Source organism: Phaseolus vulgaris, chromosome 6 (assembly GCF_051622355.1).
Source record: "Phaseolus vulgaris cultivar YP4 chromosome 6, ASM5162235v1, whole genome shotgun sequence".
NCBI lineage: Eukaryota > Viridiplantae > Streptophyta > Magnoliopsida > Fabales > Fabaceae > Phaseolus > Phaseolus vulgaris.
This window is the reverse complement of record NC_143503.1, coordinates 16,384,815-16,407,739: the sequence shown is the minus strand read 5'-3', so window position 1 is coordinate 16,407,739 and position 22,925 is coordinate 16,384,815. Positions and strand designations below refer to the sequence as shown.

Genomic DNA, 22,925 nt, shown 5'->3' with positions numbered 1-22,925 from the left:
GAACTTAGAGAAAGAGCGAAAATAAAAGAAGAAGCAGTAAAGAGAAAAACATCTAAGAGGTTTAATGCAAAAGTAAAGCCTAGGAGTTTTAATGAAGGCGATTTGGTTTGGAGAATGCGGACTGTTGCTCGAAAGGATCCACAACAAGGAAAGTTAGCATCAAATTGGGAAGGTCCTTTTAGAATTTTAGAAAACTTAAAAAATGCTTATAGGTTGGAAACATTAGAAGAAAAGGTACTACCGAGAACATGGAATGCGAGTCATTTAAAGTTTTATTTCAGTTGAAAGACAATGTAAAGAACTTTGTGTATAAACTTATTACATAATGAAGATTTTGTCAAAGCAAAAAAATTAGTCTCAATAAAATTCAGCTTACAAGTCTCTCGGTCTTGGATGATTTCACTCTAGGTGAAACCTTGCCGAGAGAGATATCATAATATTTTGGTCATGGATGATTTCAATACAAATGAAACCCTGCCAAAATAAAACATTTAGAAACTCTATTGGGTTTGGATGATTTCATTACAGGTGAAACCCTCCCAATACATATCGTCAACGCTTTTCAATTTCGAATGCATTCACGACTAATGATAACAAATCACATATTAATCGAAAGGTGTCACCGAGAACATCTAAAGGTAAGTTAGGAACTTAAGTTCATAAATTTTGAAATTCCCACAAAAAACAAGTCACATGGGAGGTGATGAGAATCAAATAAAGGAGGCTTTTATTAATGAAGGAAGAGGACATTCGCCTTCACATTTGAAGTTCTTCCTTCTAGTCTTCTCAAAATTAAAAGAAGACATAAAATAAAGATGAGGCCCAAGCCCAAAGCCCTAGCCCAAGAAGGCCAAATCCCAACAAGCCCAATTCCATCCCATGAGGGGCAAGGCCAAGCATTAAATAAAAGAGCATCATTTGATTTACTCTTGTAGGAGGTGTGGATATTAAATAAAGAAGTGTGAAAATGTAAAATAAAGTCACATTATCCATGTGACTTAGGAGAGTAGGTGTAGGTGTAGTTTTTAGGAGGTGTCATAGTAGAAAAAGGTCACACCTCCTGATATGAAATCAATAACGACCCTATAGTAATCATGATAGTGGTAGCAAATTATACAGTTATGAAGACTTTGGTTGACCAAGGAAGTTCGGCCAATGTCTTGTTCCTTAAAACCGTTAAGAAGATGGGACTTTCCACTGACATGGTTCTCCAAGTAGATTTTGTACTTTTTTTTAGTTTTATAAAATAAAATAAATTTATAAATGTAGAAACAAAATTTATCGAAGAAAATGATTTTAGGAAAAAATGAATTGCATAAGTGCAAAAGTTGCACGCATTAATACAAAATGCTTGTACGGTTACTGAATATTCTTTTTACTTTTTTCTTATTTGGCTTTATCCCTTTTACCTTTATTTTGGGAATAAAGACAATCTTTCACAATATACCAACATAGGATAAAGAATTCTAAAAATATTTATCATAGATAAGGGAAATACTACTTAAGTGATATAATCAGGGTAATGATATAATCCACCAACCCGCTAGTTCTTTTTATGAAGCACAAGCAAGAGAATTTATCCTGGAAGCGGAAAAGCTACTAAAAATGCATGAAACTATCACAAGGATTTATGTACAAGGAACGGGAAAATCTTTATGGGTCATATCGGAAGACATGGAAAGGGATGTTTTCATGTCAGCAGCAAAAACCCAAGCTCATGGAATTGTAGATCTTGTAGCAGTTGAATAAAAAATCGGTGGCAAGATTTATTCTAATAAAATACAAGATTGGAAATTTCATTTTTTACTCTTCTTGCTTTACCTTTTAAGAGAATATCTCTAAATCTATTAATAGAGTATCAATAATATAGGATATAAGTAAGATAGGATATAAGTAACTCAAAATTAAGATACATCTAAACTTGCTCATTATATCAAAATCTATATATATAGTACGACTTATAATTGTCAGGTTCTCGGAGAAAAGAGAGAACATGAAAGAATATGTTGACCTCTACACGAAACACGAAATTTGGAGAAGATGAAAGTTAGAAAACTATTAAGATCAAGTATTTGATAGTTGATGCCGACACTTTTTACGACATGCTTCTAGGAAGACCACCGTTAAACCGCTTGGGAGTCATTGTGTCCCAAAACCCACATTCTGAAAGCTTCATGTATCATACCACCCCACTTTAGAACTTTTGCTTAGTAAGACCAAAAAGGACCATCTAAGTAGAGAAAAACTTGATCTCCTCTTGGTAGGATTCTTTACTTATGCTCCGTTTATTTTCCACAGAAGATTTTTACGAGCAAAGAATGTCAACAAATGCACAAAATTCAATAAATAAAAGATTATTTAAAAATAGAAAATAAGATAAAATATTTTTGACTTTTTTCTTCGTATAGATAAGAAGATTTTCGAAGAAAGAAAATTATATATTCATAATCTTATCAATATTCTTTTTTTATATATATACGTTTATATTTTCATATTATTAATTTATTAATATTTATATTATAATAAAAAATATAATTTAATTGTATAAATATAATATAAAAAATTATTATTATTATTAAAATAATAAAAAATATTAATAAATATATAAAATAAAAATTATAATAAATAACAAAATTATGAAATAACAATTATTATAAATAATTAAAATAATTATAAAAATAAATTAAAAAATAATAGTAACAATAATAAAATTAAAATTATTAATTAATTATAAAATTATTATTTTTATTTAGTTAAAATTAATTTATAATAATAATATAAATAAATAAAATATTATATATGTATATACATAAATATATTGTTTTATAATTTATAAAATTTATTATATCTATCAAGTTAAAATATATATTATATTAATATATATTTTATAATTATTAAAATTTACGTAATATCATTAAAAATTCAAAATTACACTTAATTTTAGTTGTATAAAAATATTTAATAATATTATTAATAAAAATAAATATAGTTATTTATATTCTATTATTATTATTAATTATAAAAAAATAAATATATAAATTAATTAAGTATTTTGTTATTATTCATATATTTTTAAAGGTAAGAGTAAATTTTTAAACTTACATTTTACACTTTTTAAAAAAATTAAAATTTTCACCCAACCATCACATCAGTCTTAAAATTCATATAAACTTTTCTCACAAATCTACTCTAACATACCCCAATCCAAACAATTTCACTTTCCTCTCAAATCACACCAAATCCACTCCTTCAAATCTCCTTCCAAATCCAAACACAACCATATAAATGATTAATTATGCATTGAACTCATCATCAACACTTAAATTTTTACTTTTTCAGTTACTTGAAAGTTTCCTCTACGAGTTTCATCTAATTTCCTTGAAAGTTTTTTTTTTTTTTATCAGCAAAGAATTAATTAATATTAGCAGGACACTTAAGGGGTGTCCCAAAACCCTAGTACAAAAGATACAACATCAAGAACACACACTTGGGCATAGCATATCTAAATCATATACTTCCAAACCACTACCATTAGGCTGACACAAGTCCCAGACCCCCCAAGTCGTGTTCTACATCTCAGCCATCACCCATAGTGCATCATTTTAATTTTTCCACTTTAACAGTTTTCAACCACCACCTCCCACTTCATGATTTACACAATTCCTTAGAACCTTAGTGCACATCAATCTCCCCTTATACGATCCTACACAACTCCTCAATTCTTATAGTCGCGACCCAATATCTCTTATCTGTTTTAAAAGATTTTCTTCATGTGTTCCCACCAACTCTGCATAACCTCTCACAGGTTCCCACTCCCTCCAACTACTAGCTATACGTTTTTTCGTTTTGCACTGCACATTTAGTTTATATCTGCATAAAGACCAGCTCAACACAACATAGACATAGCAAGATCATCCCAGTAATTACATTCACCTTGGCCAAGTTGTTTCCTCCCCCGGCTCTCAGCTTAACGCTGCCACTTTCCTTTCCACCTTTCACTGCCTCATAACATCTATTTTCTGATAATAGAACCTTGTGTTGGATGCTTTTTATCCCTGCTCATGCCACTCAAAAGATACCCTTCTGTTGGGATCCCCCAAACTTAAATCTGCTCTGCCTTCCAGTACCCCCATGCTCCTCACCTCACTATTCTTGATACAATTAACACACTAGACACTGAACTAGGTTAATGTGCCATTATGCTAAGGAATAGTTGAAGGAATGTAGTTTGTGTTTCATCCACAGGCACGCTTTGATTTGGGCCAAGTGGAAAACTTTTTCCTCATCAACTACCCCTTGTTTGAAGACTATTATATTCCTTTGCTCCCATAAGCACCTTACTATCGCCACCCACATGCCTTTCCAGACACAATTCTATTTATGGTTGGTCTGAGGCAGACAAAATTGTTCAAAGTGACATTGCAAGTCATTATGTTGGACAGATTGAACTCCTGCCCATCTAAGTTAGTGGTCCCATACACATTGGGCAACTTTACATGCCATGAAGAGATATTGTGTCGACTCATTGTCACTGCAGCACATCACACATAGAGCTGAAGGAACTGTTACTCCTCTTCTCAACAGGCATACTCTAGTAGTCGGTAATCTATCTAACATAACCCTCCATGTTGTTACCAACACATTAGGGAAAGCTTTAGTCAGCCATAGTTGCTTAAACACCCAACTTGGGCTGCCTCTGGTACATTTACTGAGGCACTCATTGTAAGAATGTATGGCTTCAAACTAGAGGGGGGTGTATGGTTTAAAGAGGGTTTTCGCAAACTTTTAAGTCAAGAATGAAATTACTTCGAGAAACACTTGAATCAGAATTCAGTTTGCCGAAACACAAAGCAAATAAGCACAACACCAAAAAAACAATTGGTTGTTTCGAGGAAACAATAGGTTGTTTATACCAGTTCGCAAATATAAAAACTGAATTTAAAGAGATTAAGGATAGAGAGAATGCACACAGAGGTTTATATTGGTTCACTCTAAACCCAGAGCTACATCCAGTCTTCCCAGAAACCACTGGGAATCCACTAAGCAATCAACCCTAGATTACTTACAACACAACCAAAGAAGTGACCTTGATCCCCTCAAGACACACACTTTCTTTGGTCCAACACAACACCACTAAGAATGCTGATCTTGATCCCCTCAAGAACACACAACACTTCTCAGCAATACACACAGAGTTTCTTTCAACAAGAACAAAGGATTACACTTGTTACATAACAAATCTGAATACAAGATGAAAATCCTATCTCACACTCTTTGATCAATGCAATATCTAAGCAATTCTCAACTTTTCAAAATCTCATTCTCTGTTAAAACTCAAATTTGTTTTTCTATATTTAAAACAAAGTTGTTTGTTGCATAATCTTAACAAACTATTAATTGCATTTAAAGATTGGTCAAAGCATTAAAAACTGGAGCGTAAACAGTTAGAAAATCATTTAATGCTCAGTCAAAGCACAAAACAATTTTCTGTTATGGTCCTAAAACAAACAATCGATTGTTTCCACGAATCAATCGGTTGTTTTGGTTTGACAGCAAGTCAACCATCAAAAACAGTTTTCAACCTTTCTAAAAACACCTAAGCATAAAACAATCGGTTGTTTCGACAAAACAACAGGTTGTTTTTCACTTAGTTGGAAAAACACTTTTCAATTAAAACGTTTGAGAATGCTTATGCTTTGGATTCAATCAAGAGTGGATATATACAATATAACTACCCCAGATCCTATCTAAAGACCGCTCAGCAACAGCAAGCACATTCAGCCTTTCATCAAAGCTAGAACGCACTTGGTTCAACAATCTCCCCTTATTTGATGAAGACAAATCCCTGGTGCTTGTGTTAGATATGATTGAATCTGAAGCAGTTCCTGCAAGACACAGTTTAAGCAAAGCACAATACTTCTGATATAGGGTTAGAATAGAAACAGAAACAGTACATCAGAGCAAAATATCATAGCAGAAAAACTTATAAGGCTTTCTTTAAACAATCATACACCTTATAGAGTTTTGCAGAAATAAAGGATAACGAAAACAACACACAGCATAAATCTCCTCATATTTGTCTTCACAAATAGACAAAAAGAAGAGATATAAAGATAATTGTTTTAGATAATACAGAATTAAAGAGCAGAAGCAGAAAACAGAAACAACACAAAAAACAACCGGTTGTTTCGTGATATCAACCTGTTGTTTTTCTTCTTTAGTCATCTTTGGCATATTGTAGATCAAAAAACTGATTCTGAACAACTTCTATCTGTTCATCCAATGTCATGAAGGGTGTATCCATGTTGTTGATCCTGTTATCACTGTTCTGGAAGTTGCTTACACACAAATCATGAAGATTTCTTTGATTCTCCGCAAATCCATCAAGCCTATTGACCATGTATCTTTCAAAAAAAGACATGGAAGGCATCTCATCTTCCTGATTTCCAGCACTGGGTCCAGCATCTTGATTTGTTTCAGGTTGATCTTCATGTTGAAAATCCATACCAGCAGCATGCTCTTCTTCATCAAGATCAGCAACAGCACTTGATGAGGCACCATGGTCACCATCTTTGCTTACCCATTTGCCACCTATTTTGGTGAATCCCATCTTGTTAAGAGAGCCATTGTTCATCTCTTGAGTTGACTTAACCAACTCAAATGTCTCATCTTCCAGATTCACTTCAAAATACAGCAAAAATTTAGAAATCAAAACAGCATATGGATAGTGATAGTCACTTAACCTCATGGCTTTTTGCATGTGTTCCTTGATGATGTGGATCCAATTGATTATGATATTCTTCATTATGCAGTAGATGTACACTAGGTCCTCTTCTGTAAGAACAAAATGATTGCTCCTCCTTGGAGTTAGAATTCAAGTTACAATAAGGGTCAACAACCTTTCATCAAGCCTTAAGCCTCCAACCGAACAAGTCCTTACTTAAGCATTTTGATTCTTCAAGCAACTCTTGTAGTATTGGACTTTGTTAAAATCATCTACTACACCAAGGTTTCCCTTGTTAATTCTAAGGCCAGAATACTTCAGACCTGCACTTACAGTCCACACATCATAGGTGATTTCCATATCAACTCCCTTCACATGAGAGACAAGGTTGTTTCCCTCAAATTTAAGATTAGTGTAGAACACCCTAATCAAATCTGGGTAGATGTTCCCCTTCATCTCCAAGAACTTTCTAAGAGATTGATCTTTGAGCACCCTCCTCACATTATCTAGCTTTTGGCTTTTCAGCCAATCAAAGGAAACAACTTTGGGGTTGTTTATCACCTTTGTGCTAGTTTCAAACCTATACCTTTCAATGAGATTATTATCTCCAGAAAACCAGCCTTCTAATCTGCCTCCAGACCTCACTACTCTGGTTTTAACTCTCTTTGAAGTGGGAGGTGTTGATTCCATGATAGCAGAAAAGGGGCAAAGAGATCTCTCACAAGAAGAGCAAGAGATGTTTCAAGAGATGGCTCAATTGGTTGTTCTTGTAAGAGAGAACAACTGTAACAAATTTTAAAGCAAAAACAAAACCACAAGGCATTCAATGACGTGAGTGGGTACCAGATTTTCAGAGACAAAAGACTTGACCAAGGCCTGCATAGAAAACGCCAGAAAAAGTAGAAAATCACATGGTCATCCCATGTGATCTTTGACTAGTCATAAAAGCTCTTAAATTTTCAAGATTATGGAATATATTCCTTTATGACTTGTTGTAACTTCTTTCTGAACGTGATCAGCTTTCAACACTCCTTCATTGACCAAGGATTCTTTCATAAATGTGATCTGCAACAGACAGAAATTCAAAAAGAATTAAATCCATTCTTTTCACAGTGTTGTCAGACACAAAACAATCGGTTGTTTCGAGGAAACAATCGGTTGTTTTTCTGCAGCAATAAAAATGATTTTTGAATTTAATTATGGGCAGAAAGGATTCAAAGCAGACATATTTGAACATTTTTAAAAGAGATAATTAAGCATGAATATGAACTTAAACAGGAAGGTCTTATCCTTTATGATGTTCCTTCATTGAGCCATATGCTTTTGATCAAGAAGCCTCTTTTGACCATTGAGAGCCTTTGGAAGGATACAGAACATTGATTCAGCTTAAATATTAATCTTTTTCTTCCAAGAACTTGACCAGATGACTCAGTCCCTCCTATTTCTTTAGATTTCCTGCATAAACATGAATTCAAGCACCAAGGTTTGGTCCCCTTACAAATGTGGGTCCATTTGGTTTCTTTTTCTCATTTGAAACCTCACAACCTTTAGGAATCCATTTCATGAAGCCTTTGAGAACTGAAAACTTTCTTATTTTACAGAATCTAACCGAATGGCCTTTCTTCATGTAGTAAAAGCATGTAACAACCGATTGTTTCGACTTAACAATCGGTTGTTTTACTGGCTTTCTTGAAAAACTTTTTGAAAACTTATCTTGTTTGTTTTGTGGATTAAAACCTAAACCAGCTTTTCCAAAAACACAGTTTTGAGATGCCAAGACATTTTCAAAGTTAGATTTTCCTTTCGAAAGCTTATCCACAGTATTGATAAGATAATGCACTTTCTTTTCAAGGTTTTCACAATTTTCACAAATGAGAGTGTCACACTAGCAAGAAGAGTTTTTGAAATGTGTTTCAAGATTTTTAAAATCCCTTTTTGATTTTTCCAACTCTTCTTCAAGTGCCTTCACTCTCTTTTCAAGCCAGCTGTTAAGTTCTTTCAATCGGTTGTTTGAAAGAACCAATCGATTAGCTTCATCGTGTGTTTCTTGAAAAGCTTCAAGCAATTCACTATAATTTTGTTCATTTAAAGAAGCACATGAACTTATCTCACTTGAGCTACTTGACTCATCATCTCCTTCAACAATCAAGCATAAATTTTCCTTTTCTTCCTTTCTTGATGATGAGCTTTTATCATTATAAGCTCTTCTTGATTTTCTTTTCTTCTCATGCTTCTTGAAGTTTCTCTTCCTTTTGTTGGGACATTCAGTTTTAATATGACCCTTCTTTTTGGATTCTGAAGAGAAGGATTCAGCAGAAGATTCTTCTTTTTCCATCAAGGCACTTCTTGGATTCTTGTGATACTATTCAAGGGTATTCCACATTTCTTTGGCAGACCTACATTCTGAAACCTTGAGCAGTTCATTAGAATCAAGTGCAGATACAATGATGTTCATAGCTACACAATCAATATGTTCTGTTTCAGAAGAATCATTTTTAGATATAGGCATGAGATAGTTATTTGTAATAACATTCCAGATTTTTCTATCTATAGATTCAACAAAGAATTTCATTCTTATGCACCACAAATCATATTTCATACCACAAAACAAAGGTGGTTTGTTTAAACATGCACCTTCCCCAAAAGAAAACTTTTCAGCCATTAAAAAACAGTTTTAGGATCACACTTGAATAAATTTCAAGAACCAAGCTCTTGATGTCAATTGTTAGAATGTATGGCTTTAAACTAGAGGGGGGGTGAATGGTTTAAAAAGGGTTTTCGCAAACTTTTAAGTCAAGAATGAAATTACTTCGAGAAACACTTGAATAAGAATTCAGTTTGCCGAAACACAAAGCAAATAAGCACAGCACCAGAAAAACAATCGGTTGTTTCGAGGAAACAATCGGTTGTTTCGAGGAAACAATCGGTTGTTTATACCAGTTCACAAATATAAAAACTGAATTTAAAGAGATTAATGATAGAGAGAATGCACACAGAGGTTTATACTGGTTCACTCTAAACCCAGAGCTACATCCAGTCTTCCCAAAAACCACTGGGGAATCCTCTAAGAAATCAACCCTAGATTACTTACAACACAACCAAAGAAGTGACCTTGATCCCCTCAAGACACACACTTCCATTGGTCCAACACAACACCACTAAGAATGCTGATCTTGATCCCCTCAAGAACACACAGCACTTCTCAGCAATACACACAAAGTTTCTTTCAACAAGAACAAAGGATTACACTTGTTACAGAACAAATCTAAAATCAATACAAGATGAAAATCCTATCTCACACTCTTTGATCAATGCAATCTCTAAGCAATTCTCAACTTTTCAAAATCTCATTCTCTGTTAAATCTCAAATCTGTTTTTCTATATTTAAAACAAATTTGTTTGTTGCATAATCTTAACAAACTATTAATTGCATTTAAAGATTGGTCAAAGCATTAAAAACTGGAGCGTAAACAGTTAGAAAATCATTTAATGCTCAGTCAAAGCACAAAACAGTTTTCTGTTATGGTCTCAAAACAAACAATCGGTTGTTTCCACGAATCAATCGGTTGTTTTGGTTTGACAGCAAGTCAACCATCAAAAACAGTTTTCAACCTTTCTAAAAACACCTAAGTATAAAACAATCGGTTGTTTCGACAAAACAACAGGTTTTTTTTCACTTAGTTTGAAAAACACTTTTCAATTAAAAGGTTTGAGAATGCTTATGCTTTGGATTCAATCAAGAGTGGATATATACAATATAACTACCCCAGATCCTATCTAAAGACAGCTCCGCAACAACAAGCACATCCAGCCTTTCATCAACCTTCAAAGGGTTTGGATTCTTCAAAGCTTGAACACACTTGGTTCAACACTCATATGCTGCTTTTACTGAAAATAAGCTTGAGCTATCGTCACCCCAGCTCAAAGAATCCTGATTTTCCATATTCAAGTGGACTCTTTCTACCGCTGTTATCATCTCCTTTTCTTGTTCCAATTCCCATTGGAATCTTGTCGTTCTCCATCTCAAACTCCAAATCCATACATCTTCCTCCGATACACCTACTTCACTCACCTTCCTACCCTTATCCAATGACACGGAGTACAACCTAGGGTATTTGACACTTAAAGGACTTCCACCTAGCCAAGCATCCTCCCAAAACCTCACCTTGTCCCCTCTTCCCACCTTCCAACCAATTTCACCATGGAACCAGCTTACTTCTTCTCCCTCCCCACAGCTCTTACCTAGGTCTTTCCACCACCAAGAAAGATTCTTCTTATTATTGCAACTTTGATATATGTCCGTTCCATATTTTGATATCAGTATTTGTTTCCACATACCCTTTTCTTCACCCATAAGCCTCCACTTCCACTTTGTTAGAAGCGCCCTGTTGAAATACCTTACATTTTTTATTCTCAACCCACCTTCCTCCTTGTGTTTACACAAATTCTCCCAACTCACCCACGGTATGGTCCTTTTCTCCCTCCCCCAACCCAATAAGAATCTTCTTTGGATACTGATTATTCTATCACATACCACTTCTGGTGCTTTGAAGAAGGATAGATAGAAAAGCGGGAGAGATGTGAAGACCGACTTGACTAAGCATATCTTTCCCGCCAGAAACAGAAATCTCCCCTTCCATATATTCAATTCTGTACTTAGTCTATCAATGATCGGTTCCCAAAACAGTTTCTTTGTAGGGTTACCTCCAACTTCCAATCCCAGATACTTATAGGGTACCCTCATTAGATTGCAATGCAGGGCTTTCGCATACACCTCCAGCGTCTCTCTACTTACATTCACTCCTGCCAACTTTGATTTATGGAAATTAATCTTCAACCTCGATGCAAGTTCATAGCATCTGAGGATGGCCTTTATGGTAAACACATTAGAAAAAGTGTCTTCACAAAAGAACAACGTATCATCCGCGAATTGTAGAACACCAACCTCAACCTCCTTCCTACCTACCTTGATGCCTATCAGCAAGTTGGCTGTAAGCCCCTGCCTCACAAGTCCAGACAAACCTTCTGCGACCACAATAAACAGAAAGGGGGCTAGAGGATCTCCTGGTCTCAATCCTCTTGTGATTTTGAACTCCGATGTGGGGCTACCATTAACCAATACTGATATTGGTGCAGACTCCAAGTAAGCACTAATCCACAAGATCCATCTCCTATGGAACCCAAGTCTCTGCAACATATCAGTGAGAAATACTCAGCTTACCAAATCATACACTTTCTCGTAGTCCACTTTTAGGCATAGACCCCTTTTTTCCACACCTCCTTAGCTCTTCCACAACCTCATTGGCTACAACTACACTATCAAGTAACCCTCTATCCTTCAGAAAAGCTGATTGACATTCATCGATGACCAAGAGTAACACTTTTTTCATACGACAAGACAACACCTTTGATATGATTTTATATATGGATCCCACTAGTGAGATAGGCCTATACTCATCAAGCTTTGATGGATCCCTTACTTTAGGAACCAAAGCAATAAACGATGCATTACACCCTCTTGGTATGTTTCCAGCTACTTGAAAAGATTGAACTGCAGCGAGGATATCGTGCTTAAGGGCCTCCCAATTATGCTTAATGAAATTGAAGTTAAACCCGTCTGGGCTTGGGCTTTTGGACCCCTCACACATCCACACTGCCTCCTTCACCTGTTCTTCTGTTATATTAGATATCATGCTCTCACTAACCTCCGCAGACAGCTTCCTGAATTGGACATTTTCTAGATGTACCCCGAAATCATACTGAGACTTAAATCTCTCTTCGAACATAGATCTCACTTCCCTCCTCACCATCTCCGGTTCCTCACACCATTGATCCCCCACATAGACACCTTTTACCTCGTTTGTTAGCCTTCTCCATCTTATTACCGAATGGTAGTACTTAGAGTTAGCATCCCCATGCACTAACCAATTGGTTCTAGCTTTCTGTCTGAATAAAGACTCAATTTTCTTATTAGCCTCTCTCAATTGGCTAATAAGATCCAATCTCTTCAACCTGTCACAGTCCTCCAAATTATCTGCTTGATCTATCACATCAAGAACCTCTATTTCCTTCAACATTATTTTCCTCTCAATTTCCACATGCCCAAACTGTTAGAATATATGGCTTTAAACTAGAGGGGGGTGAATTGTTTAAAGAGAGTTTTCGCAAACTATTGAGCCTTGAATGAAAATACTTCACAAATACCTTGATTAAGAAATCAGTTTTTCAAAACACAAAGCCAAAAGCACAGCACTAGTAAAACAATCGGTTGTTTCGCAGAAACAATCGGTTGTTTATACCAGTAAACAAATATCAAAACTAAATTCTAAAGAGTAAGGGATAGAGAAAATGTACACAGTTGTTTATACTGGTTCACTCTAAACCCAGAGCTACATCCAGTCTTCTCAGAAACCCTGAGGAAATCCACTAAGCAATCAAAACCTGATCACTTACACCACAACCAAGAAAGTGATCTTGAACACCTCAAGACACACACTCTTCTTGGCCAACACACCAACACTAAGATTGCTGATCTTGATCCCCTCAAGAACACACAGCCAATCTCAGCAAACACAGAAACGAAAACTTGTTTCACAGAGTACAAGGATTACACTTGTTACAGAAGATAATCTGAAATCAATACAAGCAAAATCCTATTCCACAAACTTTGATCAATCACAAACTTTCAGCAATCTCAGCTCTTTGAAAAACTCAAAAACTCTTAGCAAAAAACTTGTCAAAGATTAATTCTCAAATCTGTTTTTCTGAATATATTCAAAGATGTAGTTTGTTATCAAATCTTAACAAACTCTTAAATTACATTAAAAGATTGGTCAAAGCATTTAATGACGGGAGCGTAAGCATTTAAGTCATTTAAAGCTCAGTCAAAGATAAAACAGTTTTTCTGTTATGGTCGCAAAACAAACAATCGGTTGTTTCCTCGAATCAATCGGTTGTTTTGGTTCTAACAGTTCAACCATTTGAAAAACAGTTTTCAATCTTTTCTTAAAACATCTAAGTATAAACAATCGGTTGTTTCGACAAAACAATCGGTTGTTTTAACTTAATTTGAAAACATTTTACTTTCACAAAGATTGAGAATGCCTATGCTTTTGATTCGATCAAAGGGTGGATTACAACACTCAAACTACCCCACAACTATACTAAACCAGCACAGCAACAGCAAGCACAGCCAAGGCTTCAACATCCTTCAAAGGGTTTGGATTCTTCAAAGCTTGAACATCACTTGGTTTAACAATCTCCCCCTATTTGATGAAGACAAATCCTTGGTGCTTGTGTTTGATCTGATTGAATCTAAAGCAGTACCTGCAAAAATAGCATTTATACTATCCAATGCTTCTTACAGCAGCAGGTTAGATTTTTATATATTCAAGGCATAAAACATGATAAACAATCGGTTGTTTACACGAAACAATCGGTTATTTTTATCAGCAGCAGCAGAAAACACTTTTATATTAGAGATTTTAACATATTTTACAGTATCAGATAAAGATATACAAGAACCAATTAATTCTCCCCCTATTTGTCTTCACAAATGGACTTTAGCATGTATCAAAACAGATTTAGGAGAGATTATTAAAATCAAGGATACCTAACTCATTTCTTAAGAAGAAAAACCTATCTTTTGGAAACAGTTTTGTGAAGATGTCAGCTAACTGCAGTTTGGTCTCCACAAACTTCACTTCACAGTTCCCATTGTTTACATGATCCCTGATGAAATGATGTCTTATTTCAATATCTTTGGTCCTTGAGTGCTGAATCTGATTTTTGGTAAGATTGATGGCATTTGTGTTATCACACATCAAAGGAACCTTGTTGATTTGTAATCCAAAGTCTGCAAGTTGTTGTTTGAGCCACAGAATCTGTGCACAACAGCTTCCAACAACAATGTATTCAGCCTCAACAATAGAGAGAGCAACACATGCTTGCTTCTTGCTATGCCATGAGATTAGGCTTAAGCCAAGAAGGTGGCAAGTGCCACTTGTGCTCTTTCTATCTAGTTTGCAACCTGCAAAGTCAGAATCTGAATAACCAATTAAATGAATTTGAGAGTGAGAAGGATACCATAATCCAACAGATGATGTTCCTTTGAGATATTTCAGAATTCTTTTTCCAGCTTTGAAGTGTGACTCTTTAGGATTTTCTTGATATCTTGCACAAAGACACATCGCAAACATGATGTCCGGCCTACTAGCTGTTAGATAAAGAAAAGATCCAATCAATCCTCTGTTTTGTTTGATCTACACTCTTTCCAGCAGCATCAACATCCATGTAACAGCTTGAAGACATTGGAGTGCTTGCTTCTTTGCAACTCTCCATTTCAAATTTCTTGAGAATCTCCTTGCAATACTTTGATTGACTTAAGAAGATCCCATCCTTTGTTTGCTTAACCTACAATCCAAGAAAGAAAGATAGTTCTCCCATCATAGACATTTCAAACTCACTTTTCATTGCAGCCACAAATTCTTCAAACAAACTATCTTGTGTAGCACCAAAGATGATATCATCAACATAGATTTGCACAAGAATTATTTCTGCATTTGACTTCTTGATGAAGAGAGTCTTGTCTACCATTCCCCTTTCATATCCATGAGATAGAAGGAAGTTGCTAAGCCTCTGATACCACTGTCTTGGAGCTTGCTTCAGTCCATACAAAGCTTTCTTCAACTTGAAGACATGGTTGGGATACTTATGATCATCAAAGTCCGCTGGTTGATCTACATAGACTTCCTCATTGATGTAGCCATTTAGGAAGGCACTCTTGACATCCATTTGGAAGAGTTTAAAACCACTCATACACGCAAAAGCCAGCAGCAGCCTCACAACCTCCAATCTAGCAACAGGAGCAAAGGTTTCACCATAATCTATGCCCTCTTCTTGATTGTAGCCTTTGGCAACTAGCCTTGCTTTGTTCCTTGTGATCACACCATCCTCATCTAGCTTGTTCCTGAAAACCCATTTCGAACCAATAATATTCATTTCATTTGTTTTAGGGACAAGAAACCATACCTCATTCCTTGCAAACTGATTCAACTCTTCATGCATAGCTTCAACCCACTTCTCATCCTTGAGAGCTTCCTCAATTGACTTTGGTTCAATTTGAGAGACAAAAGTTGTGTGCCTGCAGAAGTTTGAGATAGAGCTACGTGTGGAGACACCTTCCTTTATCTGTCCTATGATGTTATCTACTGACAGATCTCTAGGAATCCTCCACTCCTTGGGCAGCTCACTCTGTTGCAGAATTTCAATCGGTTGTTCCTACGAATCAACCGGTTGTTTTTCTGCACAGATTTCCAGCTTCTCCAAACTGATGCTCTGTTCATCTTCTTCAGCACTAGTCTTAGGGATTTGATTGATTCTGCAATCTACCTCATCAAAGACAACGTGAACTGATTCTTCTACAATCATCAACCTCTTGTTGTAGACTTTATATGCATGACTTGTGAGTGAATATCCTATGAAGATACCAAGGTCCGCTTTCTCATCAAACTTTCCCAAGTTTTCCTTTCCATTTTTTAGAATGAAACAGCTGCAGCCAAAGACTTTGAGATGACTGATGTTAGGCTTCCTTCCATTGAAGAGTTCATATGGAGTTTTCTTCAAAATAGGCCTTATAAGCACCCTATTCATCACATAACATGAGGTGCTCACTGCATCTGCCCAAAAATACTTAGGAAGTGATGATTCACTAAGCATTGTCCTTGCTAGCTCTTCAAGAGACCTGTTCTTCCTCTCTACTACTCCATTCTGTTGTGGTGTTCTTGGAGCAGAGAAGTTGTGCAGAATCCCCATCTTCTCACATAATTTACTGAACTTCTCATTCTGAAATTCTCCTCCATGATCACTTCTAATAGAACCTATGTTGCTGTTCTTTGTGTTCTGCAACCTTCTTGCTAATTTCTTAAAAGCAGAAAAGGCATCACTCTTTGATTCCAAGAAAAGAGTCCAAGTGTACCTCTTTAGTGTTGGGTAGACAGATTTCACATGTGTTTGCCTTGAACATTACTTGATATCCATTGTCACATAGTTGGCTAATGCTCAGCAGATTATGCTTTAGGCCTTCTACATAAAGCACATCATGGATTACCAAGATGTCTTTGTCTCTTATGGATCCTCTTCCAAGAATCTTTCCTTTGTTGTTGTCTCCATAGGTAACATGACCCTCTTGCTTAAAGAAGATTGATGTGAATGTAACTACAAGAACACATGATTCTTGACATTCTTAGGAACAACTTGAGCTGGATTTAAAAGGTACTCTACTTTAGAATTGGATCAATGTTCTAAATTCAAGAACTCACCAAAACTAAGCACCAACCAAGACTCATATTGAAGTCCATGTATTGTCAAATTGAATCAAAACAAAAGGAAAGAAGAACAAGAATTAAAACTGGACAGAATTAAGAAACTAGCTACTGAACCGAAAAGAAACAAAGAACAAAGCTGGAAAACAGAATGTAAATGGTAGAAAATGAAGGAAGCACATTAGGAAATGAAACTACCGAATGGAAAAATTGAAGAAAGGAAAGAAGACACTTATATGAAGATGCTTGCTGGATTTTGAGGATTGGAAGAAGCCATTCACGCCACTTGGAACCTTGAACCAAGATAAGTGATGGAGTGCCACCACTTGAAGCTCACCATAGCTCACAAGATAAGGCAAAGAAGAGGAAGACTCAAAAACTCACAAATTCTCTCCTAAATTGAGTATAGTCTCTCTACTATAAAATTCCAATCTGAATTGTGAAGGACCTAAGCCCTCCTTTTATAGGAGTAAGGGCTGGTCATTTACATAGCTTATTCCCTAAGCTACCCAAAAAACTCCTAAGATCACACCCCCCTTACTAAGCTCACTCCCCAAGCTTCTAGAATTTGCTAAACTAAAGCCTAAAGATGCTTTTACAAAAGAGGTGTCTCATGTTTCCCTCTAAGCACCTTTCTAAACATTATTCTATATTATTTACAATTTAAAAGAAACTATAAAGAGAGATATTTAATATGAAGCCTATTATTTAAGAGTTTGTAGACTTCTTTATCTTTAGGCTTGATCTTCTCTTTGACTTCTTTTAATTTGTGAGAAGACTAGAAGGAAGAACTTCAAATGTGTAGGTGAAAATCCTCTTCCTTCTTTAATAAAATCCTCTCCTAGTGGATATCCATCAAAGATGCTTAGGAACTTCGATTTGTCCCCTGTCATGTGCTTAGAGCATGCACTATCCAAGTACCACAGTTGCTTGCTCTCCTCCAAGATTTCCTACAAAAAGATTTTCAAGTACAAAGATTTGGTCCCCTTATAAATGTGGGTCCACTTGGTTTACACTCATCAATTAAGCTTTATTACTCTTAGGGATCCACTTCATAAGACCTTTAGGAACAGCAAATTTTCTGATTTTACAGAACCTCACAGAATGGCCTCTTTTCATGGAATAGAAGCATGTAACAATCGGTTGTTTCGATGGTCCAATCGGTTGTTTTTCTGGCATTTACGAAAATGATTTTGAAAATCTATCTTGTTTGTTTTGTGGATTAAAACCCAATCCAGCTTTTCCAAAAACACAGTTTTGAGATGCTAGAACACTCTCAAAGTTGGATTGTCCTTTAGAAAGCTTATCCACTATTTTAACAAGATAGTGGACCTTCTTTTCAAGATTTTCGCAATTTTCACATCCATACTTTGAGTAATGATTGCCCTATCTTGTGTAGCCACAGCTGCATAACCGAAATACACTGGCTTTCCCCAACCAAAATCTGCTTCATACGTTGGCATCCTCATCCAACTTGTAATAAGAAGGTTAGGGTTCCCAAAAAACAATGCATCCTTATCTTCATTTGTTCCAAAGTACAAAGCCCTTGCTTTATCCATGTGGTCGTGGCCTCTAATAACATCTATCTGTAAAAAACAGAATTTCTCTGCAAAATTAATGTGTGAAAGTCAAAGTAATAATCAAATATCCATGAATATACCTTCATTTTTAGGATTTTCTTAAAAATTAACTAAACCAAACTATAGTACTCAATTTCATTAAAAATACCGAATTACTATTAAATAAAACTACTTAATTCTAAATTAAATATAATTCATAAAAGTATTATAAACAAAATATTAAATAAAAATTAATTTTAAAAATAAAAAAAAATAATCAGTTACTATATTAATTTGATACATTTGTTTTTAGCAATAAAAACATAATAAACATACAATTTAGTTTATTATGTTAGAATCAGTTTTCATTTGATACATTTGTTTTGTTCATGCTATAAGAAGAAAATACTGTCAAACTATAAAAAGAAGTGTGACCTGTGAGCTTATATACTCATATGTGAGAACTTCAATTGCTTCCCTTATTTTCTTAGCAGCATGACCCAAAGAATTTGATAAGATTTCTCCAACATGTGATGATGCTGCTGTTAAGGCCAAAGCATTCCCAAAGTAATTCACAGGGAGAGGTGGAATGAGTCTATTGCGAATATCAGCATTGAACCGAATAACAGTTGGTTGATTTTCATCTAATCCACTAGCCTTACATGCAGATCTCCATACATGTGCAGCAATAACTTTGCCCATGAGTTGATGAACTGAACAGCAGCAACACCATCAACCAAGACATGACAGATAGCAACTCCAATGGAAAATGCTTCATGGCCAAGGAAACTTGTTACTTGCACCAGTAACATGGGAAGTTCCTGAATTAGGATTTTTGTGTAATCAACTGTTGGAACCAAATCCTTAATGGATTCACCCAAAAAGTCATCATAATCTTGCACTGTTTTTGTGGATTCTGCTTCAATCAACACCACTCCTTTTGCATTACAATCCAATTCCAATCTGCCACCTTCTTCTAACTTTCTCAATCTACCAGCCAATGGATAGTAGTGGCACAAAATCTTGCTAAGAGAGTTTCTCATCTGTTGAATTAATGTGTCATGGTGGTGCTTTGCATGGAAAATGTAGATTGTGGGAGCGTGGTACAGACGCGCCACTTGATCAGTATCAGACAGCCATTGAATGCCCTCTGGAGTTGGTTGATTTGGAACCTCTGTGTAAGATGCTTTGATAGATACCATTGTGTGAAAGGTTTCTATTGCAACAACACACACAAAAGAAATGAACTTATAGAATCATTTACATTGTATTTCCTTCTTAATTTTTAACAACTATTTATGAAATTTTTCATTTTTTTTTAATTTTTAACAAGTATTTATCATACAAAACTCTTAAACTTAAATTTTAAAGTATTGTTTAAGAAAATTTGAATGAAAATTTGTATTATTTGAAATTAGAACATATTATTGTTAGACTCTTCATAATTTTGAAATTTTGATTATTAGGTTAAGTTTTGAAATGATAATTAAAAATTATTTGTTATCATGTTAAATGTCGGACTTATTTCATGACAACATTTTTTTATTATATAAATAAATAAAATAAAATTATTTATATAAGTTTTACATATTTTTAATATATATCAAATTAATCAATGTAATTAGTGATATGTCAATATAGTCACGGTAAGAAAAAATAGTTTTTAACGGGGTTTATTTTTACACTATTTAATGTTAAAACATCTATTAAGTCATTTATCCAAGGTTATAATTTTCTTCGCTAAATCATCATTGAGGAACTTGTCCCAGGGGTTTTTTTAAACTTCAAGAAAAATCTTTCAGAATCTTTGTTAAATACCATGAGTTTACGAACCTCCGTAAATACCACGAGTTTTAAAACTCTCGTAAAATACTATGAGTTTAAAAATCTTCGTAACATACCATGGGTTTTGAAAACTTACATTAAATATCATGGGTTTCAAAACCTCTGTAAAATACCATGGGTTTCAAAACCTCTATTAAATACCATGGGTTGCAAAATCTATGTTAAATACCACGGGTTTCAAAAATTTTGTAAAATGACTTGTGGTCAACATTCAAGCCCATTTTCCACTATCTCTAATGATACTTCTGACTTCTCTCTTCTACCGTAGACACATTGTTATTCGACACAGGCTCAATGGCCACCAACGACAGTTGTAACAAAGAATCACAATTTAGCAATACTTATGTCTATTATATTTAAGGAGAAGAAACACTAAATAAGGCATTATCTTCTTCTTAAACCAATATTGCTTCTTCCATCACCTTAATTCCCAACTTGGGTCATAAGCCACCATTACCTAGCTCGGAAACAACTTTTATTTATCATTGTTTTATATATCCTAAATAATTGCATTATCTGTCAGATGTGAGTTTCAAAGCCATGTGTGTTTGTGGCTATGAGGGCTTCAAGGGTTACAAAAACATATTGCAAGGAAAAATTAACTTTATTATTTTCCACTTTCACAGTGAATTAATTATTGTATGTTTTTCAAAATAAAGACCTTAATTTAAAATATTTTAAAATTATGAGAATTATATATTAATAATTATGAATAAAACTAAAATTGCACATAAAATATATGTAGATCAAAAGCTAAAACAAAAAAAAAAGTTAGATTTTATAAATAACAATAACAAAGGAGAGTCACAAGGTTATTCCAGCTCCAACATCTGTGTTATATTGTTATAGCTCTACTTCGACGAATTATCTAACACTTCACCTCTTAATCTAAATATTTCGTAGTATTACTATTACTATTATTATTAGTATTGTTATTTACATATATTACATGAACACCACATTTAAACACGCGGCACTTCACTATAAAAGGTAATCATTCTATGGTTTTAAAGGTGACCACCATATTTTATTATGGTACGTTGGCGATTGCTGCTTTCATATAACTATTTTTAAGGAAGACTCCACACCATTGTTAGTGACAAAATTTTATGATCGTCTTCAAAGACGTGTACCGAGACATAAGAGTGAAATCCCAACAAGGACATCAAAAAGTGATTGTACTCCTGTAAATAATTTATGTTTTATATTTTTTGTTTCTTACAACCAAGTTTTAGGTGTGGTTTCTCTTTGGTGGAAACCAAAACAGTTTTAAAGTTGCTTTATCTTTATTTATTTGTTATGTGCATTATATTTTTATTTTCTGTTATTCGTGTATGCATTATAACCATGATTATCATGTTCATCTTTGTTATGGTGCTTTGTAATAATAGTTGTGTTTGTGAAAAAAAAATTGTAACAAATATATATATATATATATATATATATATATATATTTAAAATAAATCCCTTATGTTGCACATGTAAAAATACTAGTTGAATAATATTCTAATGTTAAAAAAAATTAAGATATTAGTAATGTATGATTTCTTGGTAATTTGCTGAGTATAAATGGAAAAGAGAAGTTAAACCATAAGGATAAAAACATTTATTTAATAAAGTTATCTAAAACAAATGTTGTTCTTGATCAAATGAAACTTTCAAACATGAGTTGTTTATTATTTACAAGAATTAAGAAATATAATATTTTTAATTTTAATAAATAATAGTTCAATTTTCTGTTTTATCAAATTTTCTCTTAATTTAAAATAATAAATATTTTGTGTAAATTATTTAAAGATTAAGGATATAATAGAAAATAAAATATTAAAATTCTAAAAAACAGATAGAATTTTGTTTTCTCTAAAATTGAAACAGATAAAAAAAAAAAGGACTAATGAAGTGTTTATTTATTTATTTTGGTAAAATTGTAATTTAGCTCCTTTTTTTCAAAAACATAATAAATTTGATCTATGTTATTATATTTTATTTTAAAACTTTCATATTAGATATTATTATGGAACATAACATCTCAGCTACATTAACATTTCAAGTAAAATATGAAATATGGATTTTCAACCTAATCATATTCATTTTAGAGTAAAAAAACACAGTAAAATATTCATTTTTCAGGAACATTTGTTAAAAGAATAAAAATATTTGCAAATCTTACCGAATTTTCGTTCTTTTCTCACAATTCCTTTTTATCAAAAAATAAAGGAGTACAAGCAATATTATATGAAAATAAAGGAGTACAATATTATATGAAAATAAAGAAAAAATTATCCTTATTTATTATTATCTTACCAAAAATCGGATGACAATGTATACCCAATAATTTATTAGCATTATCAGTTGTTCGGTCACTTTTTTTTTCTGCAACACTAAAAAGTCTTCCTTAATTCACTGGCCCTTGGTCGGGATTGACTGACTGACCGACAATGTATACAACTATACGGATTCTCAGTCAAAATCACA

General features: G+C 34.1%; 1 pseudogene across 1 annotated transcript; it reads right to left on the bottom strand.

The window, feature by feature from the left end:
* Nucleotides 1–18,204: 18,204 nt before the first annotated feature.
* LOC150027206 (hydroxycinnamoyl-CoA:piscidic acid hydroxycinnamoyltransferase-like) lies at nucleotides 18,205–19,827 on the bottom strand (annotated as a pseudogene). The gene is made up of 2 exons (XR_016521561.1): nucleotides 19,041–19,827; nucleotides 18,205–18,632 (listed from the first exon to the last, which is right to left on the bottom strand). The product of XR_016521561.1 is annotated as a hydroxycinnamoyl-CoA:piscidic acid hydroxycinnamoyltransferase-like (transcript).
* Between the last annotated feature and the right edge of the window lie 3,098 nt (nucleotides 19,828–22,925).